This window comes from Camelus ferus, chromosome 11 (genome assembly GCF_009834535.1).
Source record: "Camelus ferus isolate YT-003-E chromosome 11, BCGSAC_Cfer_1.0, whole genome shotgun sequence".
NCBI classification, from domain to species: Eukaryota; Metazoa; Chordata; class Mammalia; order Artiodactyla; family Camelidae; genus Camelus; species Camelus ferus.
In genome coordinates this window covers 48,792,802-48,815,803 of record NC_045706.1, presented here as the reverse complement: position 1 = coordinate 48,815,803, position 23,002 = coordinate 48,792,802, and the positions used below count along the sequence as shown (strand labels likewise).

Below are 23,002 nucleotides of genomic sequence, written 5' to 3'. Positions count from 1 at the left end.
ATTTTTAAAAATATAAACAGAATACCTATTATCCTGAAAAGTAAATTTGTAATTACCTGTCCCAGGAGAAGCACCATTCCTCTATCAATCAACCAGGATCATCCAAAGCCCGAATCTCACTGCCTAACTTGTGTCAGCCACAAAAGTAGCATGCAGGAAATGTGATACTGCCCCGCCAGAGTAATGAAGGGTATTTACAGGGTTCTGTGGCAGATCCAGGGACAGTCATTTAGAACAGATTGCTCTTTTGGATCAACTTTAATAACTCAGTCTGCACGATGTTCTCAGCCTGGGTAGATGGTGAGGGTGGATAATGACTAAGATGACTAAGTAAATAGACTTTCTTGATTTTTCCTTAGATGAAAAGGATAATAATGATGACATTTTAAAGAATAAATCATAAAAAATGCACAAAATATCCACGCACAGGATGCATGTGATTTGTGTAAACATGTTTGATAGAAAACTGAGAGTATGGTCAATACATTTATTAAAGTAAATATAGAAGAGCAATCAGTTATTATAAAACATAATAGTACGCTCCCCCAGTTTGCGGATAATTAGATTAAAGCTTTACTATGTGATTTCCATGAAAACACAGTACAGTCAGGCTTTCTTTACTTGTGTTTTTGATGTGAAGGACATATCAGAGTTTACACTTTTTCCGAAGTATTATTTCCAAGAAGAAAAATCCATTCCTAGGGTTTTTTTTTCCCCACTCTTTTTTAAAAATTTGGTTTTTTTTTTTTAAATTATTTTTTCTTTCTTTTCTTTAATGGAGGTACTGGGAATTGAACCTGGGAACTAAGGATGCACTCTACTACTGTATCCACCAGGGTTTTTTTCTTAAAGAGCATCTACGATTAACATCAAGTTACTGAAGAAATCCAAAATAATTAGTATCAGGTGTGTAATCATGAGGTTGATTCTCATTGCTCACCACATTAGTAAAGTAATTATATTAACACACATATAAATATATCATCCTAGTAGAAATAGGTTAACAGTGGGCAGAGTATAGCTCAAGTGGTAGAGCACATGCTTAGCATGTACAAGGTACTGGGTTCAATCCCCAGTACCTCCTCTAAAATAAAATAAATAGATAGATAGACCTAATTACCTCCCCACTGCCAAAAAAAGTAAAAAGAAAAAAAAGAAAAAAAAAGGAGTTAACATTCTTACCTATGTGCTAGGTGTGATACGAAGCTCTTTATGGACATTGTACTTTATTTTAAATATTCTTCCAACAATCTGTAAAGTAGGTAATGTTATAATTTTAACTTTACAGATGAGAACCTGGGGCTTAGAAAGAGATTAAAAACTTCCCCAGGGTCACACAATGGATAAATGACTGAACCAGAACCAGGATTAAACCTACAGCTAACCTGAAGTCTGTGCTCATAACCACTGCAAATATTTAAATATTCACATTTCTAAGGTATTTGTTAAAAAAAATTAAGGGTAAAATGAACATAAAACTAACTCTCTTTTAGTAAGTATTTAAAGAAATACTATGTAGAATTTTAAGTTTATAATTTTTCTGACCAAAACCAACCCTGAAATTCTTTTGTATGACTAAACAAACAAACAAAAAGAGAAACTATAGAAGGAAAAAAGCAAATGCTTTTAGATATACTCTATCTGCAGTATTTTACCTGAGAGCATGAATTGATACGTAGACCAAAACACTAGGCATTAATGCTGAAAAGATAGGGCATTGGAGGACACTCTGAACGCTTTGACAGACCTATTTTTTTGTTCTATTTATGATAGTCATTTTGGTTTTTTTTAAAAGTAAATTTAAATCCCCTGTGTTATGTCTCAGCACCTCAACATGGGTCAATAAATTTTTTGCAAGTTAAGGGTAGGAAAATAACAGTTGAAATATTCTCTCTTCATAACGGTAGCCCTGAATATCTTAAATGCCTGTGTGCCAGGCTCTGGGTGATTCCACTCAGATTCTATTTTTGGGCACCATGGATATCACGGAAAGCTGAAAACAAAGTTCCGTGTTCTTACACAAGACCCAAATTGTTACCGTAACATTAATGATGTCAAGGAAAGGAGACAGGAAATGACATTTCTTCCAGGTATACTCCAGGACTCACAGCAACCCTGCAAGGTATTGTTATTTGCATTGTTACAAGGAGGAAACTAAGGCTTAAAGAAGGTTAGCTTTCCCAAAGTTACCCAGCCACTGAGCTGCACAGCTGGGTGAATTCAAACTTAGGCCTCTTATTTTAAAACATATTTTCTTTTCATTCATCCCCACTGTCTTCTCATGAAGAGTAATTATTACAGATTAGTTAAAAAGTCAGAAACCAGCAAAAGGAGGAAACTCACCATTATTTTCATATGTATTGATAGACAAAGGGTTATAAAAGTTACTACTTTGATTTTAGGGGCTTGGTGTTTATTTAATAGAAGCAAGAAGAGAACAAAAAAATAGCCTATGACTAAGTCTCGGGCTATTTTCACAAAGAAGACTCAATAAAATTAGTTGACTGAAATAGCAAGGGCCGATACACATTTCTGAGTTGTCTTACTACATGAAAGTTTATTTGATAAACTTCCTATCAAATAAAGGCAGCATACTTTCAATGTCAGAAGACCTGGAAAACCTTTTTTATTTTGCCTTCTCATTCATTCTGCTCATCACCCAATTGCTCTTCATTCTAAATTGACAACGGATTAGTTAAAACTTAGTCTAGAAAAGTCTCCTGTTAATATCTTAAAGATCCTCTCCTTTCATCCTCTAGCCTAACAATAACCTTTAATTAAAAATGTGGGTGATAAAGTCAGTAAAAGGGATAAGCAAACATACAATGTCAGAGAGGAGTTAAACACAAAAATTTACCATGGTGTAAACTGAGCTGGGGTTAAATCTGTTTGTAGACAGTCCACTGGCCTGACAATATTGTGTAAATTTCAACCAGGGATAAGAAAGGTCTTGTTATAATCAGAAATGTGCTCATCTTGATCCTATAAAATATAAACAACCTTTCTGGTCTTATCTGCCACTCTTCTAAACAAATCCTTGTCTCCAAAAAGTTCCAGCAATATTCCCTTGCCTTATCTTTCCTTCCTGCCTTTGTTCATTGTTTCTTCCAATTATTATGTAATTAAACAACTAGTGGTTGCTACATGCCTTATATTGCTAATTAAACTGATTTTTCATTTATGTATTTATGCTTTATCTGTTTAACTAGATCAAATCCTTGAGAATTGGAGCCATTAAAAAAAATTCTCTCTGTAGGCCACACATAGTTTTCATCTCAAGGCATGGCACAAAAGAGTCACTTAATAAATATTTGTCCATGCCATAAAAGTAGTATATTAATTGTTGAGTTGTCCTAAGTTATTCACTCAATTCAACAAATGTTTACTGAACGCTTATTATGTGCCAGGAAAGATCAAATGGCCGAAACTCTCTGCAACATTAACTGAATTGATTGTCATTAACAATTGTAATATTAGTTTAACACAAATACTATTAAGAATCACTTCAAATGAGAAAAGGAGCTAAAAATGTTTGGATGCTCATTGTGCACCAGTTGAGTAAGGAGCTATATGTACTTTGGCTCAGTGGATGCTCAAAATTACTGAGATAATTGGTATGGGGGACCTTTGCCTTTGGGAAAGGAATGGGGCTTTTTATAGCACCCACCATGCCCAAGAGTTCTTCTGTAGGCACTCTGTAAGAGGCACATCCATGCTTTTGCATCCTCCTGAACTGGCTTACCACTACTTTCTTGCCCAACTTAGAAATATCTTTGTTTTATATCAGGTCTTTACTTTCTTTCCAACCCCTGGAATCAGATTCTTTTTTGCTTCTATAGACTGCTTCTCTTGAGTTTTGGGCTTTAAGACCCTACTACGCATAGCTGAGGGGTAGTTCTGTCCACTTTTTGAGATTCCAGCTCAAATCACAGACTGAGCTGTCTGTTTTCCCAGAAATGAAGAGTACACACATATATTCTCTAATTTAGATCATAATCTCAACTGAGACTGACTCCAAAAATTGGACCTATTGAAATGCAGATAAACCAGATTGAATGACTCAGCTCTCTGAGTGAGCCTACCTCAATGTCCACATCAACCAAGCTTTATTGTTCATATTTAATACATAATTTAATACAACAACCTAGGAAGTTTGAATTGTTATCCTCATTTTATGGAGGATGAGACTGAAAAAATTATATGCTACTGTGGTTTTCATAAATTTAGGGATCTGAAAAAGTCTCAGGAAGTACACCTTGAGATTGTCCAAGGTATACTATATCATTATCCTCTATTTATAGAGGAGGAAACTGAAGATCAGAGAAAAAATTTGCACAAGGCCACTCAAAGCTATAAATCACATCCAAGTCTACATGACACCAAAGCCCAAGCACATCGCACCTCCTTTCAGAGGAACCCACACTTGTTAGCAAGGCAGTTAGGAATCACTTTGGGAAAAAAAAACTCAGAAGATGTAGAGTTACAAGAAGGAGACCTCCAGTGATATTATGATTACATTGATTCAGTGACTTTCTCCAAAATCCTTCCAAGTCCTTGGTAATCTGGATAATTTACTTTCTCTGACTGGCCAAAGAAACAACTTAAAGGAATTGAAGCAACCATAAATAATAATTCTCTCAGTGCAACTCTATCTGCAAATTACTAGACATACTGAAATTAGGCATGAGAGATTATTTACAATCATGTATTGGTTATTACTCTAATAACAACAACAGAAAATAACATCCCTGCCCTTGAGGTTGGTTTTTATTATGATTATTTTGTACATAGCAAAATTAAGCACTAGAATGGCCATGAAATGTAAATGTAAATCAGCAGAAAACCCAAATTGCCAAGTTTATGTTATTAATTTTGTTTAATAAGAGCTTTTTGGAGGGAATGCCCCAAACTTTATTAGCAAAACTGAGACAATAAATATGTGCTAAGTGAGACTTAGAACATGCTTTGAATAACTAGGTATAGATGGCAACTAAAAGAAACATAAAAATTGTTTTCTAGTTCTGTACTTCTAGTTGGTAGTTATGTCAAAAAATATTTTATTAAGTCTTAAGAAAATTATTTGTGAGAACCAGATTAATTTGTTTTATTCATTAAAGTGATCTAATTGCTCATGGACTTTACTTTAAAGGTCATTTATCTCAGTGTACTAAAAACGTCCTAGGTACTATGGGAAATCTCATAAAATACTCAGATTTTCAAAAAAAATTCTTATCTGCTTTCTAATTTTGCATGAATAGTAGATGGAAGGAATCCAATTACTATGTTAACAAAAAGAGGCAGCTGGATTGGCTATTTGGTCATCATTCACTATGCTTATATTGGGATGGAGTCATAGCCAGGGTTTTATTTAATTTAATTTTCTCTTCTCTACTAATTTAGAAATGTTAAGATCAGAGAATGTTTCCAAGTCCAGGTGGCATTTAGCTTAAACGACAAATAGATAAGCATAAATGCCATTGTAAAATTAAGATCTTTAAGTACCTTAAAATCAGAATAAGGATGCACATGAATCAAACTTAGGAAAGATCCATCACCTCTTTTCAGAAACAAATAATAATAGTAATAATTAGTACAGGAAGATGAGCAGTTTTAATGTTGAGACATTGATATATGCCCTGTTTGATTTGAACATTGAATGTTTAAAATATTATCAGTAGTAAGATGGTAAAAGAAGTCAAATGCTATAATTAGTCAGTGAATAATTGTATTTAGAACTGGATTCCACCTCCACCACTTATTATTTGAGAAGCCTTAGGCAACTTACTTAATCTTCTAGCACCTCAGTTTCCTCATTTCTGAAAAATGGGGAAAATAATTGTACCTACCTCATAGGATTTGCTGTGAGAATTAAGTAAGTAAATACTCTTAGAACAAAACCTGACTCCTAGCAAGTGATGAATAAATGATAATCACCATTATTACCATTATTATCATAAAAAGCTATATTTTAAGTGAACATCTTTTAATCTGGCTTTGTGAAGTCATAGAGAGTGAAGAATACACAATTGTGCTGAACTATAAACTCTAAGGAAAGGCCAAAGGCTGAATGGGCCACGTAGACTGATGACTCAGACACAGCAGCAGTTCAGGTTTCCAGAATGATTCAGTCCTTGGCGTCTATCCTGATGCTGACAACAAGAATGCCAATTAGTGCCAAGAGTGATGAGGGTTTGTTTTTTTTTTAACATGGGGTGCTGTTCATTAGAGATTCAAATCAGATCACTTACATCTTGTATAGAACACCAGTAGTGATCAACCAAGTTCAGATTCAAACCAATGACATAGAGGTAAAATGCTTCATATCTAGTTACCATGCTCCTGAACCATCTGCTTCTGAATTCTAAATTCTTAACTCACCCACTGCCAAGGGGCTAAACATAGCTAAAGGATTTAAATTATAATCTGATCAGACAACCCAGGTATCAAACAAGCCTACATTAGCCAAATAAGTAGAGTGGTGACAAATAACAGAGCAGTATATCCACTCTGTGGTATGTGCTTTATGACAAGAAAATAATAATGGAAAGTACTGGACAATATCTTATTTCTCATCTGATCTAAAGAAGGATGTCAACATAAGATTGGTATAAAATTTAGGTTAACAGAGCTATTGTTAAGGTTAAGTGATTTAGAGAGGAGAAATCTAGGGAAGTGAGGGATATCTTAGTCTTTCTATGATCCTGAATTGTCTAATAAACTAATGTTGAATGTATGTAAACACCACGAGATTTAGTTCTACTAAATGAATGCTGCTAATAATAATGATGATGAACTGGGGCAGATATCAGATACAAAGAACAGTGATGTTTTACATCCTATTATTTAAATGCTCTTATTACTAAAACCATATTTGAAAAATATTTTTTTGTTTTTACTAGCTATTTCTCATCAGAGTCCTTTTAGAAGATCTGCATTAATGCTTATGTTTTATATATGAAGAAACTGACATGTAGAAAGAATAATTAGCTAGTTGGAGTTACACAGCAACTCAATACTGAAAAAAATCTGAATATTTAGATTTTTATTAGCATAGATCACTATTTATTGTACTTATCTTCAAGTTTGGTGAATTCAGTCCACATGCATAGGCTAAATTGACTTAGGAATTATTAGAAATATCAGTTGATTTGTATACAATAATTTTCACTCATGTCTGGATTAAATTCTTACCAAAAAAGGAAATGTCTTAGCATAATTCTGTTCTCTTTTGATATTGTGGGAAAAGGTCCTAGTAAAACTTTGTTTCCAAATAACCTCTTCTTTTTTAAAAAATTGTTTTAAATTGTGATATGTGTTTAGTTCTGTAGCAGTAAGTTCATTCATGTTGTACAACCAACACCACTTTCCATCTCCAGAAATTCTTTCATTTTGCAAAACTCAAACTTTGTACTGATTAAGCAGTAACTCCCCATTCCTCTTTACCTCCAGTCCCTGGCAACCGCCATTCTACTTTATGTCTGTATGAACTTGACTACTTATAGTTTCAAGTAACCTATTATGAACATCTAAACATGTTTTCTGTTTTTAAAGATATCTTAGGGGAAAATTCCTTACATTGTTCATTTCTCATTAGTCTTTGATGTAAGATTCGGTAAGGTTTCTGCCTTGAGGGTCCACAGGGTCCTAGGTACTCTCAGTCTGTAGAGTTGTGAAGTGGTTAGTACTTCAGATGGAAGACAGGGGCCCCCAGTCTGCAGTGTAATTTATAATTGGCTCTCCTGCTCTGCCGGTGCCTAGGATACTTCTGCAAACTATGGCACGAGTTATTCGCGTGTACTGCCTTTCATGTCTTACATCCTGTCACATCTTACATCTTTGCACAGTTACAACCACCTATTTTTTTTTTCCTTTTCTTTGAAAGTTCTAAAGAGCATGACCTGGAAGATTATTTCAGGACAGCATAATTTACATATCACAAGTGGAATTTTATTTGTGATAAAATACTGCTGGCTCTATTTTTATAGCATGTCTTCGTTAAGAGTTTAAAGCCATTTTTATAATACTTGAGAGCAAATACAGTGAACCTCAGCAAGGCCGAAAACAGGTTCCTGCTTTTTCAAGTACAAGTATACCTTTCCACATTAAAAAATGTTGTGGATCTCCCAAGTGATTATAAATATAATTTTTTATCAATTGATTTATAAAATACATAATGAAAAAAAGCAACCATAAATTTGACACTTACTTCCAACAAATTTATGTTTTATTAATATAACACTATCCAATAATAAGATGTTTATTCTGTTTTCAGACAAGGCTTGATGTACACCTGGATACTTTACAATTGCTTCATGGCCCACCAGGGTCTTGCTCACTAGTTGGAAATCACTGATTTAAGGGAAAAAAAGCAGGTTCTAATTGCAGCTCTCTCTCTCACTAGCTGGATGATCTTGAGCAAATCATTCTATATGCTTCAGCTCATTTTTTCAGTTACTGAAAAGTGTGGAAAATGTTTGTTTTGTTTACTTTAGGAGATTACAATGAGTAAAAAATATATATAAAGTATTTAAAAATCTAAATGTGATATATAAAACAAAAAACCTTGAAAAATGACATATTAATAGGAAAGAATTTCATACTATAGTAAACACGAAGGCATCAGCAGAGCACCTCTAACACACTGAAAATTGAAATGGAAAGTCAACATACAGTGACTAACGTGTATAAATTTAGGCACCTTAAGAGAAGGACAACCATCATTCCGGTGTATTTATAAGGATGTTTGTAAAGAATTTTGTAATAGCAAAAAATTAGAAACATACTTTTTTTAAACATGGAAAGATTTTTTTTAAACAGTCTTCAAAACAGTGTTTATAATATGACCCTTTTTTAGTTTTTAAAATTCTGGAGTACAATATTCCAAATTGTTAAATGGTTATAACTAGGTTGTGGAACTCTGGGAGATTTTTCTTTCATATATGTTCTTAGTTGTACTTTTAAAAAACTTATAATAAGTGTGTATTATATTTATAAAGAGAAAGAATAATAAAAGTTGCCCCCATAGCAGGAAAAAAAAAAGCTTCAAGGACACCAGTAGAAAAAAAGGGAGCAAAATTTGGCTGTAGCCTAACTGATGGTATCTAGCTATCATCAATTTATCCACCTACCTACCTATTTATCAAATACATGCGTGTATATAAATATACATATGTGTGTCTGTATCTATATTGACATCTATAGCTATACCTGAAGAGGTAATCAGAATGACAAGTAGGAAAGGGAAATCAGAGGAGAAAGAATCAGCAGTGTTGACCCAAGAGGGCCCTATCTGCTCCTGATCATGGTGCTGGCAGCCCTAGGCCAACATTGTCAGATGCCATGACTTATTATTTACCATGTTCCAATTCATGCTCATGCAGTAGCATTCTGATTTCCATTGAGTTTTTTTTTAAATAGACTTCTTTATAGAAAAAAAATTTATAGGAGATTATGACATTTGGTTTGCACTAACATCTTTCTCATTGTAAATTAACAAATTGGAACTGTGGATGCCCATTACTCTTTCAGAAATTTGGTTAATGTAAAATACGTTGCTAAAGAATTGCATCATTGTAAGAATTTTTGAAAAACAAATTGGGTTTCTGAGCTTGGATAGCTGAGGCCCAGACGATGAAAACTGGTGATTTCATCAAGGTAATTACAAGCTGCAAGTTTTATGACAGTAAGCCAAATGGACTTCCCTAAGAAGCAATCCTGTAATTCAATGTGCGAACCTTTAGCATGAAATAAATACAAGGCAGGTGTATCTTGGAGACCTTGCCATATGATATTTCAACAATATGAACAATAGGGATGACATTTTAGCTATGATCCAGCCTATCATTCTTTTCTTGGAGTTGTAGATAAATTGAAGATCAGAGAAAGTCAGTTATCCAAGATTGTGGTTGATATCAGCTCAAACTCTCTTTCCTCCAACTTGAAATTATAATTGGTGCCTCCTTGTCCAGCATATGAAACTATTTTCCATAGCCTTTATAAAATAATATCACAGCTGTAAAACGCACACATCCATGACTATATCTCTTTCCTGTTTTGAAATGCATTTATTGAGTAACTAGTATGTTCAAAGCACTCTGCTAGGTTAAGATTTTCTTCAGATCTACTCTGTTTTATAATATGAGTAAATGTTGAACACTGGGAGTAAATGTTTAACATTGGGGGAAAATACAGCTATTTACTAAAAATCTAATACCTGCCAGGCACTATTCTAGATACGCTACATCTTACTTCATTAATTATTTTCTAAATCCTTAGGATATGTACTATATAAGTTCTCTAATATTACCCTAAATGAGTGCACTTCATTCCATCAGGCCATATCCAAGATTATCATTAAGTAAAAATTGTTGTTACTGAAAAGCATTTATTAATCATATAATTATATGTAGCACTGAAGTGTCACTGTAATTGAATGATCTTAGAATAATAAGTTATAAATGCTCACTCAGAATGGAAACTAGACGCAATGACAGTTTCCCTTTAGGACGAATCATCAGTTAGTACTCCCAACAGAAGAGGTTCTCTTCTCCCTTGCTACACATTAAGCATCCCCCACCCCCTGCAAAAAAAAATTCGCAAAAGATCACATAGTATATCATTCCATTTATATGAAATGTCCAGAATAGGCAAATCTGTAGAAACAGATAGTAGATTTGTAGTTGCCTAGGGTTGTAAGTGAGGGGATTGTTGGAGGGAAAGAGGAGTGACTGCTACTGGATTTGGAAATTTGGGGGAGGAGGGGGATGAAATGTTCTAAAATTGATTGTGGCAAAAGCTGCAAAACCACTGAATTGTATATTTTTAATAGTTGGTTGAATTGTGTGGTGTTTGAATTGTATCTCAATAAAGCTGTAATTTTTAAAAAGTTCTGAATTTCTGCTGTCTCATTGCACAATCCCTTCAGATTGATCCTGTGAGACACCCTCACAGGGGTGTTTTGTCATTAATGAGTTATAACTTAAAAAAATCATATAAAAATGAATTCTAGCATAGAAGATAGAAACTTATAGAAATCATGGTGAGTGATAGATAAATACCCCAACTGGGGATAACTCATGTGCATCATAAAATAGATCACTGATCTAGTTCTTTATGAAACAGTAACATACTGAGAAAATCCTGGCCCCCTCCAAGATTCTGTTGTCTGTCCTCAACCAGCTCAACCACTCTGTACTTCACTCATGAAAAAAGCCCACTGTTGCCCACCGAGTCCTATTTGTGTTATCTCTAATCTTTCCTTTTTGGCTCTGCAGAATCTCATTTATTTTTTATTTCACTTGGAGGTACCCTTTCCTCATTCCTATTCCACATGGTTTTACAAATTTTCTAGGACAGCCTCCTCCCTTTACTCCAACACTTGGGGGGAAAAGAAACAACACCTACACACCGCAGAGAGCCCTAGTTCAACAAGGTGAAAAGCAGTGGTTCATATGAATATCTGGGTGAGGTTGGATACAAGAATACTTTTATTGCTCTCTTAATCCTTAGATTCCTAGAGGCACCTCTTTCCTGGGCAATATTAAATCTTTCCATTGTCTGGATATCCCCTTAAGAAATCTCCCAAGGTGAGTTACTAGGGAGGGCCTTACCTGGCACAAACTGCAGTGTTTCTCCACAGGAGGGTTCCACCGGGGCTCCTGGCCCTTCACCTCACTTGTTGAGTGCCGGGAAAGCTGCTGTGGCTTTCCCTTCCTGGGCTTGCCCATCCTGCTAATTTTAGGCTGCTTCCTCATGTGGCTGGGCTGCCATGGGTGTCAGAGCATGTGGCTCCCCTCGGAGGAGCTATTTTCTCCTATGAACCTCATTTATTTGTTTATAGCTTCTCTCCCTTCTCCTACCCATCCTTACCTCTGTGAGGTTGAACTATTTCATAGTGAAAATAAAGTATCTTTCAGAATTACGTTCAATCTGAATTTATTCCTAAATTCGGGAAACTTTAGATTTTAGTTGTACTTTCCAGTAGCCAGATTTCAAATCATGTTTATCTACCAAATATTCACTAGCTTTCCTCTGTGGATACTATGTTACAGTGATGACCAAAGCAGATGTGTATTTGACTGATGTAACCTTGATAAAAGATTTTCTAAACTTTCACTGTGTTCTGTACTCTCTGTTAAGATGTGGGAAGCCCCTGCCCTCAGAAAGTTCACAAGATATTTCAATATACATAGAGATTCAAAGAGATAGGGCTTATGAATTCCTGGGATTTTGTTTTGATATAATGAATGGATTCACTCATTCAGTTAATCAGTAAAAATGGACTTGAGATTATTCTATGGATGTAGTACTCTGCTAGGCACTGGAGGGAATAAAAAAAAATACAGGTCCCTCCCTTAGAAAATTATAACCTAAACAAGGAACTGTTGCTCAACTGACAAATACTTAATATATGTTTATTACATACATATTCAGTCTTTTCCACTGAGAGCTTCTTGTCTTTTTTCCCTAGAGACATTGTTTTGAACAATTTTTTACAATAAATAACATTTTCTAACAATTTATTTCTCATATTTTATTATTCAAAGATAAAAATTTTGCCAACTAGAATTGCTAATACTAAACAATTTGTATTCATTCATTCTTAGGGCTACAGGGGTGAAAATATCCACGTTGCTGACCTTGAGCTAACAGTCTAGTGAGGGAGAAGACAGGCAATTGATTATGTTGCAATGTGGCAAGCTCTACAACAGAGGATGGCACCAGAGAGGAGGGAGTCTCCCAACTGTCACAGACAGGGCAAGTCTTCATAAAGGAAGTACTGCCTGAGCTGAGTCTTGAAAGATTGTAACTTCACAAGGTTGAAGGAACAACATGAAAATGTAAGAAGGTGTGAAGGAGCATATTTCATAGCTTATAAAATAAAGAATCTGGCAAGGATAAGGTTGCAGAGGAGGATAGACTTGATTATGTAGGATGCTGAGTGCCTAGATAATAAAGATTTTAAGAAGATGTGATCAAAACTGCATTTTAAAAAGATCACCCCAGTGGCTGTGTGGATGAACCAAACAGCCAAGACTACACGTAGTTCACAGGCTGTGGCAGAAGTGCAAGCTGGATTTGATGATAGTTGGAACTTAGGTAGTGGTAGGAGGGAGGAATGGTTTAAATAATTACAGCTACAAAGCAAAGAAATTATGTTATCATATGTATTACAGACATAATCAAACAAATTGCTTAGTAACTTGAAGGCTATAAACATACAAGTGCAATAGACAAAATGAATAGGCTAGGAAGCAACTCAAGGCTTTCCTTTATATTTCCCCCCGAGCATTTTGCTATTTTATGGAGCCAGAGGGGTTGAAGAACCTGGAGAAGCCATTCTAGGCAGTCAGTCAAAGCACAGATGATGACAATCAATGTAACAAGACACATCTGAATACATTCAACTTAATAGGATTTTTTGAGGTGATGGAGATGTTAATGTATGTGGTAATCATTTCACAATGTATATGTGTATCAAATCATGACATTGTACATCTTAAACTTATACACTGTTATATGTCAATGATATCTCAATAATGCTGGAAAAAATATTTTTATTCAACTTGAACAGAATAAGACTGAACATATCCATTCTTTCTTTATATGTGTAGATAACTGGCCCTGTAAGTTCATGGTCTGGGCATGTCTTCTACATGAACATAACTAAGCTCCCCAATACTTAGATCTTTAGCACCTTGTTGAGTAAAAACTTTAAAATTCTCCAAGATCCACTGCATAAACTTACATTGATTTCTATGTCTGTATAACATACTTTAGAGTATGGAAAAATATCAGAGTGATGTTCAGTTAATGTTATCAGTGTGTATCTCCTGTGGTGGTATTTCTGTCATTTTCTTCTTTATATTTTACTGAATTATTTAAATTATTAACAATAATTACTAATGTTTTAAAATAGAATCTATCTAAATTTCTTAAAATGAGAATTTCCCATACTGAACAAATTTAATTTTAAACAGAAGAGTTTTACTTTAAGTAAAAGAAACCATCTTATCCAGTCTATTTGTAGCTAAGAGAAGGGTGATAAGGTGTTTCACCCCTACTACAGATTAATTCAGTGTATAATTATATTCTCTGATGATGTAGTACTTAAAAAAAAATGTTTTCCACACTAAGAACAATTCTAACATTCACCATTCCATGGGATTTCTATTTTATTGTCAACACTCTCAGAGCTTGCAGCTGGGAGCAGTGTGAAAGCTGTTCTTTGGAAGTTAGCTTGCTGGGTAATACTTCCTTTTAAAGATTGAACAGATGAAGTTTGTTGTTGAAAGTGAACAGCGCACAAACCTTCAATTCACCTCTTCATATCCCTATGTTTACAAAGAGTAATTTTTCTCCTTTTTAAAAAAAGTAAAACAGCAGCTTGGACTGCATGGCATTTTCCTTGGGCAGACATTTCTGTCATTTTAATATGGTTAAACTGTATTTAGGCAATGTGGAGGTGGCAACTATAATTTGTCTTCTAGGAACACTCTGTCTTTTCTTGTCACTACTGCTCAACTGTTCTTTCAGGCTATCAGATCTGACACTGAGACTATAAAATGTATTTTCAAACTCTAATGAAAATCTGTCCATAAAAATGTTTGTGTTTTGTTTATTTCTAAATGCCAGCTATTATGGCAATTTATTTCATTTTTCCAAAAGAAGCATGAGTAGCAGTACACATTTTTTTACAATTTTTAGTCAGTGAGTATAAAAGTTATGTGTATGCTGAAGGCAACCAACAGCTGGTTCTAGAGTACATAAGGCATTCTGGGGGGTGAGGGAAGTGGGAAGGAAGTTTAAAAAGCTTTCCTGTCTCCTTACATGTGTGGCTTCTGTGCTGCTTTCATAGGATTTTTAATACTTACTTAAGAATCTGAAATGTGTTGTCAATTTCCCTTATAAAAATGGTGATTGAATAAGATACATGGCAAGTCTGTTTCTTTTATACTATTACTCTGAAAGTTATTAATAAACGATTCAATAGATGAAGATAATCATGCTGCAGTTAATTTCTATTCAAAGAAGTAGTACTGTTTATTTGACTGAAACCTGTAGTTAAAATTAGTTTTAGTCCTGATCCTATCTGAGGGCAGTGAGGCATGCCATGTATATGTGTATATGTATGTGTGTGGATACATGTGTCTTTGTGTGTACATGTGCATACAGTATCACCCTTTGATTTGATGTAGGTAATTTTGCTAATTTACTTTGGTATGGGACTGGGCACAAGGAACAAAATAAAGGAAACTTCAGATTTCATATTTCTGACAGCTAAATTAGAACTTCCTAACCTCAAATATCTTTATAAGACCCTTTGAAAACAGTAGTAACAAAATAGTTGAGTTTGCTATCCAAAAGTTTGACTGTTAAGCCCTAATAGTTGAGATTCCTCCTCTTTATTGCTATCTTAATTTTCTTCTTTAAAGAAGAACATAGACTTAAAAGATATAAGTAGAGGTCCCACACTTCATACTATTTTCTTTGCTGATGCTCATTATTAATTAGAACTCGCAGAATTCTCATCTTACAGTTGCTGTGGAATAAAATTAATTCTAAAGCATAGTTTATCATATAGTTAAGACTTTGTATTTTAAAACAATTTTTATTCTTAACTGCCACAAAAAATCTTACCGCACTCCCCCCCCCCCCCCAAAAGACAGGCATTTTGAGCTCTTTCTCTGTTTAGTAACTGGAGTGATCACGCTGTAATTTCAAAGGCATGAACACATCCCCACATACTGGTCAACGGCCACATTACATGTGAATTTTTTCAGGCTTAATGCCTGTTTGAATGCCAGCTGAATTTCTATAATTAGGGGATGCAAAGCAAACACAAAAATTATAGAGAGTTATGAAAAGAGAGCATTTTAAAAATGTTTCAGGTATTCATAATATGATCATTACTACTGTTTCACACTGGGACACTGAGAAGAAAATTGGAGTCAGAATGTAAATTTAGAGCAGGAAAGGAGATTAGTATAAATGTGAGAATGAAAGTTGAGAAGAATTCTATAATAAATATCCAGATTATTATTTATGTTGTTGATTATGTAGCATATATCATAACATAATATTATTAATAAAATTGTTTTGCTTGCAGCCATTAAGAAGAAGGGCAAAATTCCTTCTGTGCTTTCTCATTTATATGGCAGAAGAGAGTTCTTTCCCCTGTCTCATTCACTTTGGGACTAGGTCTGTACCCGCTAAAATAACAGAAAAAGGGCTTTTTATAATGCAATTCAAAAAGGGAGAAAAAATCTTTATGGGCTGAACTGTGTCCCCCTCAGATTCATTCGCTGAAGTCCTAACCTTCAATACCTCAGAATATGACTGTATTCGGAGATAGGGCTTTAAAGAGGTAACTAGGGTAAAATGAGCAGTCTCTAACCCACAACACCTGGTGTCTCCACAAGAGGAGGAGACTAGGGCAGAGAGAACACAGAGAGGGAGGAATGACCGTGTGAACACCCAGGGAAAAGAGGGAAAAGGTAGCCATCTGTAAGTCACAGAGAGAGGCCTCAGAAGAAACCAAACCTGCCAACACCTTGATGTCTGACTTCTAGCCTCCAGAACTGTGAGAAAAATTAATTTCTGTTGTTTAAGCCAACCACTCTGTGGTATTTTGTTGTGGCAGCCCTGCCAACTAATACAGAAATATACTCTTGGTTTTTCAAACATAAGGTCAAACAGACCACTTGATTCTTCCTAGTCAAAACCTGCCCTCCTTCTTCCCTCACCAGCCAAACTCATCTTGTTAAGTGTCCTCATGTCAGAAAACTACCTGTGGCCCAGAACCCCTCCCATTCTCTAATCCCCTACAAACCTTCCATCACAACTGTTAATCCTACTACCAAAGTGTGTTTTGAATGTACCTTCTTCATTTTATCTCCATCACAACCACCTGAGTCCCCACCACTATTATCTCCCATTTGGATTACAGCAAAATCCTAAATAATCTAACTTTGTCCATTTTCACCCTCCCCTAATTCAGCAATCCTGTTCAGTTCAGCAGCAAAAGGAATCTTTTTCTTAACAAATAAAATCGTTGCCCTCCTCTCCTGGCTTAAAAACCCTTAGCATTATTTAGAATAAGATTCTTTAATGTGCCCTTCTTGATCTAAACTCTGATTGCCTATCACCAAACATATCTTGTACCCCTGTGCTCCATCCACACTAATTTTCTGTCAGTTCCTGGAAAATGCCATTTCTTCCTGCCTCAAGGGCTTTACTTTTCTCCCTCCACCTAGAATGTTTTCTCATCACTGTCTTCACAGGGCTTGACCCTTCTCTTTGTTTTAATAACAACTGCTCCACTGAGGCCTTCATTGTCCATTCTATTTCAAGGACTTACTGCTATTCTCCATCTCTATCCCTTGCTTGTTTCCTAGTATTTATTACGATTTGAAAGACTTATTTGCCTGCCTCTTTTTTCCCCCTTCCTATTTCTACTACTAGAACTGGGAAGGCAGCACAGAGTAGGTGTTCAGTAAAGATTTGTTGAAAAAACTTGTAAAAGATCGGACTGTCTTGTGTATATTCCAGGCTGAAGCCATAATGCTAGGTCAAAGACCAAGGAGAAGGGATGTCCATGGGGCCCATAGACAGGGGATTAAAAAAGCAGAACTCTCCAGATGGAGAGACTCATTGAGGGACTGAAGAAAAAAAATGTGCAGGCAACTGCTTGATTGAAGGCTCTAACCTTGGAAAGCAGGAGTGTGTAAAATGACTACAGGAGGCTTTTCCTGTTGTCAGCTCAAGGTGGAGTCCACAATTTGGTGGCAATAAGTGATGCCCTCTTTTGGACAGTACCATCCTGTCCTTTCAAAGTTAACAGTAAAAGGATCACCTTGCCATACGTGCCATTTCCCCATTGTTGGAACTTAAGTTGTTTAAAATTTTTGCTATTAGAAATAACATAGCAGTAAACATCCTTGTTCACACTTTTATTTGCCTACCTCTTTGTTTTTCTCTCTCTTGCCTGCTAGAATTGGGAGAGTGGCACATAGTAGGTACTCAATAAAGATTTGTTGAATGCACCTTTTATTTCCATAGAACAGAGTCCAGAAGTGATATAATGTAGGTAGTTTAGTGGAATGTCCTACAATAAATATTGCCATTATTACGAACTATTGTTAAGTGAAATTTACTGACTCTTGAAACATATTGCCAAATTTGTTTATAAGAAGGTTGTGATAATTTACATTGTTGCCAGCACCATCATTTAATTCAATAAATAATTTTTGAGCACATACTGTAGGCCAGGCAGGACTGTTCAAGGTATTAGGGAATAGAGCACTGGGCAAAACAGACAAAATCCCTGCCTTTATGGAGTTTTCATTCTAGTGAAAGAGACAAACATTTATATATCTATGTATATATTTATAGATTGTATGTAATTGGTTATTTTGAATGTACCTATATATGACATGTAATATAATAAATATTGTACATTTATGTATTATACAATAAATATCAGGTAGTGATAATAGATACGAAAGAAAATAAACAGGATAAGATTATAGAGAGTGAGGGGGTACTTTTTTTGGGTAGGGTGGTCAGGGAAGACTGGAGAGGTGACATGAGCAGAGACTGAAATGAAGGAAATGAGGTGGGGTACAGTACAAGTAGTATGGCTGGATGGGAGGTAGCAAGAGGAAGAGTGGGACGGAATAAAAACCTATTTTAGTGGTACAGTCTGAGCATTAGTTTTTTTGTAAATGAAAATAACACAATAGGTAAAACATATTTTACTTTTATTGTAAATTAAAATTATATCATGATTGGTGATATGGAATACTTTCCCAGATATTCTCTTGCTACTTGTAGTTCAGGAGAGATAATATTAGTTATAATAAAACTAACATTTACAAAACACTGGCCATGTTCAAGGCCCTGTACATGTTATCTTATCAAATCCTCACAACCCAGTGAGCTATGGATTATTAACTTCCCTCATTTATAGAAATTGTGACTGAGAAGTAATTTTCTATAAAACAGAGCATGAGTAAATGTCTGTAGATGTCTTTGGGAGGATAGGACAGAGGTCTAAGTGGCTATAGGCTCAGGCTCTGAATCCAGACAAACCATCCTTGGACATCATAATCATCATCAATACCTCATGCTGCTTTTATACAACAAATTCACATTATCCTAATAACCTGATCCTATGTTTGTCTCACCTTAAAGGTAATCATTGGCTATTTTCTAAGATCTTGCATCACAGTTTCATAGATTTATATGGTTAAAAGGAACATCTAGAATTCATTTTCTACAAGTAAGACCTATATTTTAAAATATTCTAGAGAGAGATATATCCATGTGGCTGAGATAGGTGTCCGAACAATTCATGCTCTCTCTTCCACAGCATAAAATATTACCTGGAAACCCAGGGGTTATGTTTCCCAGTTTCCTTGTATCTAGGTGTATAGTTCTTGCTTCTGTTATATGTGCAGAAGTAATATGTGGCACCTCCCAGACAAAAGCTTTAAGAAGCTCCTAATGCCCTCATCTCTCCAAGTTCCCGGAAATAAGTTTTCACTGATTAGGAACACCCGCTTAGAATGTTAAAAAGGTAAAATACACTCTTATTTTCTTAACATTCACATTTTAGTGTTTGTTGTAGCATCAAGTACCTGTCTTAAAGATCTCAAATCCCATAACTTCCCCTTTAATGATATATTCTGAGACATCAAGTCCTTAAAGTTAAAAGACAACTAAAGTCCTACAAGGGCAATGAAGCCATCAAAATAAGACTAAAGTATATTTCATGGGCATTACCACCACTCCAATATTGAAATTATGCTTGCTTTGTTTAAGTATCTTGTCATTTTTACACTTATTTCCGTAACATTCAGAAATAAGGATGTAGGTTGAATTGGGTTGCCCAGACCTAACCTCCAGTATCTGAGAATGTGACCTTATTTGGAAATAGGGTCTTTGCAGATGCAACCCAGTTAAAAAGAGGTCACAATGGATTAGGGTGGGTCTTAATCCAATGACTGGTGTCCTTATGTAAGAGGAAAATTTGGACACAGAGACACAGGAAAGAACACCATGTAAGATGGAGATGGGGATTAGAGTGGTATGTCTGTAAGTCAAAGAATGCCAAGGATTGTCAGCAACCACCAGAAGCTAGGAGAGAAGTAAGGAAAAGATTCTCTGTCTGAGGCCCCAGAAGGAAACCAATAACTATTGCCACTTTGATTTCAGACTTCTTGCCTCTGTAACTGTGAGACAATAAAGTTCTATTGGTCCAAGCCACCCAATTTGTGGTAAATTGTTATGGCAGCCCTAAGAAACTAACACACACATTCTTAAACATATTCTAGCACAGACAGTTCTTAATCTGAGATATATTTTTCATTGAGATAAAGAAACATGGCTCATTGTGGAATTCTTTCTAGGTCCTCAGCATTCACTCTGAAGTCAAGGTACAAGAAAAGTCTAAGGTAAAATTTCAGGAGTGCCTTGTTTGAAGTTTTCCTCCTTGACTGGTCTAGGAAATCGTTTGATTTTTGTGAATCTGGCACTCTAGCCATACACATTACTTAATTTTCTCTCAATGAAGGAGGCCCTACATTTTTAAGTTTCTCTTCCAGGGAGAGTGCACAAAATGATGGCAGCCATCATTTCATCAGGAGCCTGAATTGGTGGTTTTGACATTTAATGCCAGTAGCCTCCGTCATTGCCGTGAATGTATCTGGCAACCTCTGATTAGTTGAGGCTAAGGGATAAAATTAAAGATTTCACCCGCCTTTAATACCTATATTTATGACGTTTTGACTGTTACTTCAAATTCTCCTTGGAGAGAAGTAGAATAAAATAAGAGAGACTGGAACCAATGATCAAAAATACAAGCCAAAAACGAATAAATTTTCTTCACTTAAAGGTCCCTGTGCACGCTGAAACGCTGTTACAAGACAGACCAAACCCCTCCATTCGTCTTGCAAACTACAACTTCTGTATTTCGCATTTTCCTCTTAAGGAAACGCAAAGCAGCACAGTGCGCAGGCGCCCGGGTTGATGTGCCCTGGGAAGATTCCAGCGCAGGCGCGCGGGCCGGGAAGTGGGCGGGCTCGCGCGCGTGCTCTGAGGCTCACTTCCGGCCGACCCCTCCCCCTCCCCCGCGTTACCACCTACCCCTCTCCCTTCTCCCCAGTCTCTCCCCAAATCTCCCCACCCCTAGCGCTCTCTGCCTCGCTCGCCTCCTGTCCTTCCCCTCCCGCTCCATCCGGGTCGCTGACGGCTGTCTTTGGACTGGACAGCGGTGGCGGCTGCTTTTCTCTCGGGAACCCAGTAAAGTTTCACAGGAGCCGAGGAGCGGAGCAGCGGAGCAGCTTCACCGACGCCGGAGGAGCTCTAGTTTTCGCCTCCTCTGGCTGAAGGAGGAGGGTCCGGGAGCTGGAGACCTGCTTCAGCTGCCGCGTTTCTTCGCTCTCCGGGGAAGCGCCGCCCCCCGTCGGCCTGGGCTTCCCCTGCCTGGAGGGGCCGGGTGAGTCGTTGCCCCGGTGGGTTCGGGGTTGTGTGACGGCGTTAGGGAGGGGGGGCAGGCCGCCTGGGCGGATACAGGCCGGCCTGGCCCAGGATGCTTTCTCAGCGTTTCCTCGGGGTGGGGGGTGGGGGACGAGGGCAGTGTCGGGGCCCCGGGGCTGGAATGTCGCACCTCCCTGGGGAAGGGCCTCCCTGGGCCTGAGGGCCGGCGAGCGGCCGAGCCTCGTCCGCTGGCCTCTGCGGCAGCTGCGGGCGGGCGGCTGCCCTGGTTGACTGATCGGCCCGCGAGGTTGGGTGTGTGCAGATGATTTCTCTCCCCCGGCCCCCCGGGCTGATCCGAGTGGATGTTCTGGGAATGATGGAAATAAACTGCTTCTCATTCCCCTACCTGTTGCTGGCGAGAGGACGCCTTTCCCATACCCCTCTGACTTTTTAAAGGAAAGGCTGGTTAAACCCCGTGCTCTGGAATCGGGAGTGTTATTCCTATCCTCGCCTTGAAAACAAAACCAAAAACAAAAACGGGAGACGATGCAGAACTCTCGGAAACTGTCGAGTTCTGATGCCCCAAAAGAATGAAATCAAACTTTTCTTAATGGATGGGTCATGGAATGAGATAGCTTCAGCGTTTGCTAGCCTGCACGTAAAAAAGTTCGGTTTTGAAACAGGTTTTGTGTAAGGAATGTGGGTGACTACACCGGGAATAAGACTGACTTCCTATAAGTGTGTTATTTAATAATGCAATATGTCTAAAAATCTGTGTAGGTTTAGATGAAGTGAACTCTTTGTTATCCTTGTCTTTAGAAGAAATACTTAGTCAGTGTACTGGAAAGTTCTACAGATTTCGCCAGCAAACTATCAGTGTCCCAGCCCCCATTCCTATTCTTGAAAAATCGGCAGTGCCGGAGTTATTTGCAGATTTTTTCCATCTTCAAATAATTGTCTCAGAGGTATAGATAGATACAGATTGCCCTGGGGAAATACTTTTCAGTCGCGGTTACCACTCAAAATAGAAAATGTTGAATTTTGGGGAGAATCTTGATCTTTAAACTGCATACTATTGTATTATAGTTATGTACATTTTAAAATTAAGTTATTTTAAGTATTATTTAAAATATTTAAAATTAAATCATTTTAAAATTAAATTAGTAAGGTTGGAGTGTTACTATTTTGATTTGTAAAATATGATCTTCGGAGGCGATATTCTTAAGATCAAAGCTTGACTAGAGAATGAGAATTTTGTCTGGAATCTATTAATATGAATAATTGGAAGAGTCATTTAAGTTGTGGGATATTTAAAGTTTTTATTATTGGTTTTATTTGTAGTACAGTTAAGAACTTCAATTTTCTGTTGATGTTGGGGTAGGTATTAGAAGGTCTATTTGTGACTTGAGGGAGATTGCAAGGTTTTATGTTGTTGGCTAAATTTTTCCCTGAGTATATATCTGATTTGGGGGGCAATGGATAGATATCTTATTCTTGCTGCCATTGAAATTATTCAAAGCAA

General features: G+C 36.7%; 2 protein-coding genes across 10 annotated transcripts in view; one reads left to right on the top strand and one right to left on the bottom strand.

Annotated features, from left to right (window-relative positions):
* Positions 1–11,850, bottom strand: part of MYPN (myopalladin) — a 91,464-nt gene extending 79,614 nt beyond the window's left edge. The window contains exons 1-2 of one of the 4 annotated variants that reach the window (XR_004323979.1): positions 11,610–11,850; positions 2,039–2,115 (exon numbers count right to left, since the gene is read on the bottom strand). The gene's annotated coding sequence lies outside the window, so the exon portion shown is untranslated. The other 3 variants (XR_004323978.1, XR_004323981.1, XR_004323982.1) reach the window with 3 other exon arrangements.
* Positions 11,851–21,009: 9,159 nt separating this feature from the next.
* The window catches only part of HERC4 (HECT and RLD domain containing E3 ubiquitin protein ligase 4), a 130,023-nt gene continuing 128,030 nt past the window's right edge, over positions 21,010–23,002 (top strand). For 2 of the 6 annotated variants that reach the window (XR_004323983.1, XM_032491506.1), the window contains exon 1: positions 21,014–21,499. The gene's annotated coding sequence lies outside the window, so the exon portion shown is untranslated. Of the gene's footprint in view, positions 21,500–23,002 lie in introns of all 6 variants that reach the window. The other 4 variants (XM_032491505.1, XM_032491504.1, XM_032491503.1 and 1 more) reach the window with 3 other exon arrangements.